The sequence below is a fragment of the Bidens hawaiensis genome, unplaced genomic scaffold, assembly GCF_021521415.1.
Source record: "Bidens hawaiensis isolate Kalapana, Puna unplaced genomic scaffold, B.hawaiensis_p1.1 tig00028591_1, whole genome shotgun sequence".
Lineage (NCBI taxonomy): Eukaryota > Viridiplantae > Streptophyta > Magnoliopsida > Asterales > Asteraceae > Bidens > Bidens hawaiensis.
In genome coordinates, this window is record NW_027505124.1 from 106,974 (window position 1) to 114,553 (window position 7,580).

A 7,580-nucleotide genomic window follows, 5' to 3' on the forward strand; every position below is an offset into this window, starting at 1 on the left:
GGGGGCAAGTGCAGTAAATGATCGCCTACTGGGATCCACCGATACCCAGTTTGAGAAACGAAGACTCCCCCGCCAAACTCTCGATGAAGTTAAGGCATGGGCGGAGGCACGACAAAAGGAATTCCAGGCTGAGTTGGACGAACGCTTGCGTTCCGTACAACAGGCCGACGAATTCGAATACTTGGATGACTCGGAGGAATCCGACTCCGACGCGAACCCTCGCCATAGGGCAAAAGGGAAGCATAAGGAAACGGAATCCCAACCGAAAAGACATTTTGGACAAGCCTTCAAAACAAAAAGCACAGGTGGAAGTCCACGAGACTTCTCCAAAACGTTCAGACCAAACATTGCAAATGCGGGAACGTCCAAATTTGCAAGGGACATTGCGGAAGCAATCGCCCCAAAGAGTGCCAAACAAATGTCAAGCATAGGCACATATGATGGTATATCTGACCCTGATGATCATTTGAACAGATTCATAGCGGGGGCAACCGTCAGTAGTTGGACGGAACCTACGTGGTGTTACATGTTCCAAATGACACTGGTTGGGGCTGCTAGAGCGTGATTCGATCGTCTACCGGTCAACCACATCTACGACTGGGCAGACTTCCAACAGAAGTTTAGCCAGCACTTCAGCCAGCAAAGAAAGTATACAGAGGAGCAATGGACAATCCTCAAATGCGTTCGAGAGACAGATGAATCTTTGCTGGACTTCATCACTCGCTTCAACTCGAAGAAGCTTAGTCTGGGTAACATTAGCGAAGATCTTGTTCGCGCTGCTTTCATACAGGGCGCGAACGACCCAGAGCTCATCCGCACCTTAACAGGTAAAGATGGCATGCCATCCACATGGGATGCCATCATGACAGTAGCTAAACGCTTTGCGGAAACGGAGAAGCAACTGGGTAGAGATCTCCCACAGAGCACAAACCTCTACACCCAGAAAACAAGATAGGACAACGTTCTCACCGCCCGATTAAACAAAAAGCGGAAGCTAGGCATTTGGCAGTCAAGGGTAAACTTTGACACCTCATCCGGCTTGCAGCATCGGTTGGGCAAAAGGGATAACGTACAGTCCAACAAGAACTCCAGATGGACGCCGCTCACCAAAAGCGTCACCGAGATATTCGCCACCGAGGAGCTCCCATGGCCAAAGCCTCAAATAATCCGACATCGTCACAATGCTGATCGGAGCAAGTACTGTGACTTTCACAGGACAAAAGGCCACACCACCGAAGAATGCATATACGTGAAGGACATGGTCGAAGCATTCGTCAGAGATGGGACGCTCGCGCACCTCGTGGCGCAATGAACGCTGAGCAGGCTGATGCGTGTAGAACCCCAGCTGGGGGAAACACGAATAAAATTCCAGCTTCAAGGAGACTACATGCTGCGTAAAGAACGAGATCCCGAACCAGGTGCGTATCGGCTCGATGGCACTCCCATCCCAACAACATGGAAGGGAGCTCGTTTACACAGTTTGCATGTAAATCAATTCCAAATTTGTAAAGAAAACGCCAAGAGCCACTTCTAATGGAAATGATTCTCCTTAAAACATTGACGCTGACGATTTTACATTTACATTTTTATGAACTATCAACACTAATATGCCGGTTTTCACCGCATAATTACGTGAAAAGTCGTTGCATGGGGAAGGCGGCAAAACCCGCATAAACCCAAAAAACGACAAACCTTCACGCAGGTCAGTTGAAGGGGAAAAGTTCAGTTATCCCATTAAATGAAAGTGTTGGTCTATCCGCATGAATCATGAGAGGAAACTGAACACTAACCTATCCACAACCGTGCGTCGAACGGTTAATTTATTAAACACTAATATGCCGGTTTTCACCGCATAATTACGTGAAAAGTCGTTGCATGGGGAAGGCGGCAAAACCCGCATAAACCCAAAAAACGACAAACCTTCACGCAGGTCAGTTGAAGGGGAAAAGTTCGGTTATCCCATTAAATGAAAGTGCTGGTCTATCTGCATGAATCATGAGAGGAAACTGAACACTAACCTATCAACAACCGTGCGTCGAACGGTTAATTTATTAAACACTAATATGCCGGTTTTCACCGCATAATTACGTGAAAAGTCGTTGCATGGGGAAGGCGGCAAAACCCGCATAAACCCAAAAAACGACAAACCTTCACGCAGGTCAGTTGAAGGGGAAAAGTTCAGTTATCCCATTAAATGAAAGTGCTGGTCTATCCGCATGAATCATGAGAGGAAACTGAACACTAACCTATCAACAACCGTGTGTCGAACGGTTAATTTATTAAACACTAATATGCCGGTTTTCACCGCATAATTACGTGAAAAGTCGTTGCATGGGGAAGGCGGCAAAACCCGCGTAAACCCAAAAAACGACAAACCTTCACGCAGGTCAGTTGAAGGGGAAAAGTTCAGTTATCCCATTAAATGAAAGTGCTGGTCTATCCGCATGAATCATGAGAGGAAACTGAACACTAACCTATTGACAACCGCGCGTCGAACGGTTCAAAAGAAAATTTCTAACAAAAGGATGAAGAAAACCTACACGCAGGTCAGATATAGGTAAAGTTTAACCATCCTAAGTGCAAGTGACGGTCCTACCCGCACAATCACTAAGGAGGAAGCAAAACTTCACACCAATTATCTGCCACGTTCAAAGGTTAACTTATCCTAAACACTTAGAAATTTCATAAAAAGAGGAGGAAAACCTACACGCAGGTTAGACGCAGGTAAAGTTTAGCCATCCTACTAAGTGCAAGTGACGGTCCTATCCGCACAATCACGAAAGAGGAAGCAAAACTTCACACCTATTATCTACCACGTTCAAAGGTTAACTTATTCTAAAAACTTGGAAAATTGCTAATTTAAACGAAAGTATGCAAATCATATAACGTTTATAAAGCAAGGAATCCAATAAAAGAAACGGTCTTACCCGCACAAAGATTTATATTTCATAAATATTCGTTACAAGAATGGCCGGGTAACTACCCGCCTACAAGGAAATAAATCTATACAAGAAAAATCTGTCCTAGCAATGGGAAGGGATCTTCAGGATCAGGCTTCAGGGCCACTTCAACTTGGACCAGCCCCATCAGTAGAGCGTGGCAGTTCAAGGAAAGCTTTGAGGATAGCTAGCCCGTCATCAGCAGCAGCAACTTCATTCACCTTCTCCACCACCGGATGCGGGAAGGCGGCGTATTGATTTACTGCTTGGTCGTATACAGCTTCGGTATCTACATCGAATAAAGGGAAGTTGGAAGGCGGGATGCCTTTCTCAACGAACCCTAGACCGAGCAGGAAGCCGGCCTTTTCCCCATCCTCGTGAGAAGCGTTGAGGGCTGCGCTCATAGCATCGTCGTAAGATGTCTCTGAGAAGACCCGATGCACAACCTACATAAGAAAATATACAAGTGTCAAACCTTTTCTATTTACAAAGAAAAGCGTAAAGACATGAAAACATACCTGAGACAACGCTTCTCGAAGAAGCCATTCCTTGGCAGCCAGAGCTTCTTGGAGGGCAGCTTGAGCTTCGTTACGGGCGCGTTCGGCTTCACTCTTGTTGAGGTTGGCAAGCAACACCTCTTTAGCCGCAGCCTCTTCGACGCCCTTTAGCTTACGCTCGGTATGGTCAAGCACCCCCCTCTGGTCCAGGATTTCTTGAAGCTTCTTAGCATCCTCCATCGCCAAGGCATCATGAGCCTGCTGGAGAGCCTCTAATTTGGCTTTAAGTTCTTCATTCTCCACGCGTAGAGGCTCAGCAACAGCTTCAGCCTTGGTGGCCCTCTCGGTTGCGTTCCTCGCAGTTTCCTTAGCCAGCCGAAGCTGTTCATTAACAGCTTGGGCAGCCTTGGAACGGGCCTCGAGTCGAGCCTGAACTTCAACCTCGAGGGCCTTGAAGGCCTTCTCCTTCTCCGCAGCCGCTGCGGAAAGTTTTTGGTTCTCCTCCCGGATAGCCCGCGCCTGAGCTACTTCTTTAGCGCGAGCTGCTTTTAACTTGTCGTTTTCACGACAAAGCAGCTCGACGCGCGGCTGCATCCGGGCCAGGAGAACCCGAAGCTCATTGCTTAGCCTACCCTCCTGGTAGCTAGCCATGGCTTCCCCCAACGCACCACTGGGAGCAACGTGACGAGCCCATTCCACGCACTCCACAGGGGTGCGAAGGGTTGTTCCTCGGCGTATGTTCCATCGTGGAACATACACTTCATTGGAATCCGACACTGCAGAAAACAAAAAGCAGTTAGGAAAAGATGATAAAAAATATATAAGTGAAAAAGGGCCAAAGGAGCCCTACGCACCTGTAGGGTCTATAACAGGCCGATAGCCGCCGAACCCATCACCTGAACCCAAAGGAAATCCATCCAAGAGGTCAGGCAGATGGGAAGGTGGCAAAGATTGGCGAGAACCCCCATGCGTACCTGATGGACCGGCCGTCGTTGCCGGTGGCGGGGGCATGGTAGCAGCCGCCGCAGTCGTTGCCGCAGAATCCGCAGCAATAGTAACCGCCGGCTCGGTGAAGGATGCTGTAAAAATCGCACTCACGGCCGGCGGTGACGTCATCTCGGCTGGAACAGTCGGCTCAAAGGAGTGAGCAACTGAACCAGCGGGCGCAGGCGTAGCCGCCTGGGTCGTCGCCTCAGGTAGGCTAAACGGGCCTACCGTCATTGGCGGAGAGGTACTCCTCTGCGCTCCACCCTGGAATGCGTCAACATCCACGCCTGCGTAAAGATGATAAGTGTTAAAAGGATATTAAGCTATGAAGATAAAAGCTAAAGGAAGTTGTACTTACGGGTTTTCTTGAGCCTGAAAGTACGGACGGGCGGGGATGAACCCGATGGAGCCGGCCTCTTCACGCCGGTCACCGTCGTCATCCTGGGCTCTTCGGTGACAGTTGTCACAGCCTCCGGAATGTTGGTCTTGTCACCACCGGGATTCCCCGCCACCTCTTCGCTCTCGGTCTCCGAATCGGACCGAGGCGCCGGATCGGCAGTGGAGGCCACCTTCTCTTTACCCTTCCCGCCGGCAGCCTTCTTCTTCTGCACCAACGGAGGACCATCTGCGGATTCCTCATCAGAACATACGATTAGAGGAATTCCAGCAGAGGTTTCAACATTGAGGGGACGAGGGTTGAAGAGCGCCTTACCTGGCCGCCTGGCGCTCAGGATCTCATGGCCTAGCGGATAGACCTCCACGAACCGATCCGCAGTTTGTTCGAGGATGGGCAACTCGTTCTCGTCCAGAGCGCGAGTACCCATCCGTGCGGGACCGTCAGCCTCCCGCGGGTTAAGGAGCGACTGCAGGTCGTTCCCCTCTGAAATAAACAGGGAAAAAGTTAGAAGAAATTTAAAATCAACAAAAGGAAAGAAAGCATACCGTAAGGAACAGAGTTCGAACCGTATTCGAGGACGATCGGAACCTTTTGCGCGTCCGCCGCCTTCCAGACCCGGCTCATCCCCAACATGACCATCCCGGACTCCGCAAACCGGTAAACCGGAGATTGGATCCGAGATATCCTCGAAAACCATTCCGCCTCCTGGTAGTTGGAGGCGTGAAGGCTTGGGAGAGCTTGCCCATTCTTAAACTTCATGGCAAGGGGAATGGCGCGAGCGGAGATAAAGAAGAACTCCCGCTTCCACGCACGAAGACTGCGCTCGGTCGCGCAAATCTTCAAACCCTTGATACGGGTTGTCAGGGTATACCACCCCTGGATGCACCTCCAAGTGTAGAAGGTCATCAGGCGGTCAACATGGGGCTCGATGCCCAAAATCCGGCACACCCACTCGAAGTGGCGAATCTTGGCGATCGCCATGGGGTGCAACTCGGTCAAATGAACACCGTGCCTCTCAAGGACACGGTAAACAAACTTTGTCAATGGGAACCTAAGATTCCCATAGACAAAGAATGCTGCATAAACCCCGATCTTGCCTCTGGGGGCATCGTACACGGTCTGATGGGGTTTAGGAAACTCGGGCTCGAGAGGATCGAGCATGAACTTCCTGACAACATACCGGTACAGATCGCCGGGCAGAGCACACTGGCACTCGCCAGCAGTACTCTTGTCATCGGCTGTAGACTCGACATCACGTGAAGACATCTTGCAGAAAGAAGAAAACGATTTCGGGAAAATGCTTGCCTGAAAAGGTGAGTATTCGCCGGAAATCGCTAAGAAGATGAAGAGAAAGGTGAAAGTGTGGATTACAAAGAGCCCTCTCCCCCTTTATATACTAATCGCAATTAATGCGATGAATTTAATGCGGAGGAGAGAGAAATCGAAGGTGCAATGAAACTATGACACGTGGCAAAAAGCAAGCTGGCAACAGCTGTTGACAGGACGCGTACCATTAATTTCGCGGCCACGCGCCCGAAAAATCACGCCCACTCGCCTGAAAAAGCGTCTGGAATGACCATGTACTGTCACGTCACCATAACTTCATGCACGTCCTGACACCGTCAGAAGAAACCGTCGCACGACGTTTCAGAGGTTTGGACTGTTCTTATCTTTCCACCAACCTTTCGAATTTCAAAATTCAAAATTTAAAAATATTAAAAAGTAAGCGGGAAAATACCCCTAACCTTGGCAAGCAAGTAACCGTAAGACGGATGCGGGTACAGTGTAAAGACAAAACCCTTCACATACCTAGCACCCGCAGGGAATTGAAGCCAAATAAACCTTGGCGAATAAGTAACTGTAAGACGGATGAGGGTACAGTGTTAAGGCAAAACCCTTCACATACCTAGCACCCGCAGGGAATTGAAGCCAAATATTCCTCGGCAACCAACTATAAGACGGGTGCGGGTACAGTGTAAAGGCAAAACCCTTCACATACCTAGCACCCGCAGGGAATTGACGCCAGGAATACCTTGGAAGTAAAGTAACCGTAAGACGAGCGCTGGTACAGTGTTAAGGCAAAACCCTTCACATACCTAGCGCTCCGCTGGGAATTGAAACCAAGAAGGATCTTCTGGGCAATGCTTGCGGAAACGGAAATAACATCCCCGCATAGTGGGAACGTCGAGAACTACGTTGTTTGAAGCTCCAGGATGGAATTGGTGGTTTTAACATAATTGATCACTATGTTTAAAACTACCAAAACCTCATGGAGAATCCACACAAGTGGGACTCAACGCTCCTGACTTGCGAGGAGGTTACAGACCTACCCGCATCATACCCAAAGACCAAGCAGGAAACTCGGGAATTTCTGCAAGTGACAAGGACTTCCGCGGGAAGAATCCCCATGGAAAACCTTAATAAACCCTTTTCAAAAACCCTTTGCTCAAGTCCAAAAGTTCACCTCACTTTATTAAACACGCATGAGAAGAACATTGGACTGGGGGGACTTGAAGAGGTAGGTCCCAGCAGAGCCCAGTTGGACCCGCAAGACTCACCTTGAACAGGGACGTCTGCGCAGAAACCAACTGGATCCGCAGGACCAACCATGCTCAGAGACGTGACGTCCTTACGCGCAGTACGCAAGCTGTTCCCGCAGGAAATGCCTCCCAATGGTGAAGGACTCCGCCTGCCCCCGTAGCCTCGGATACAAGCCATTAGGGAAGGCCACCCGCGCAGCAAGGCTACACGCACAAGGCA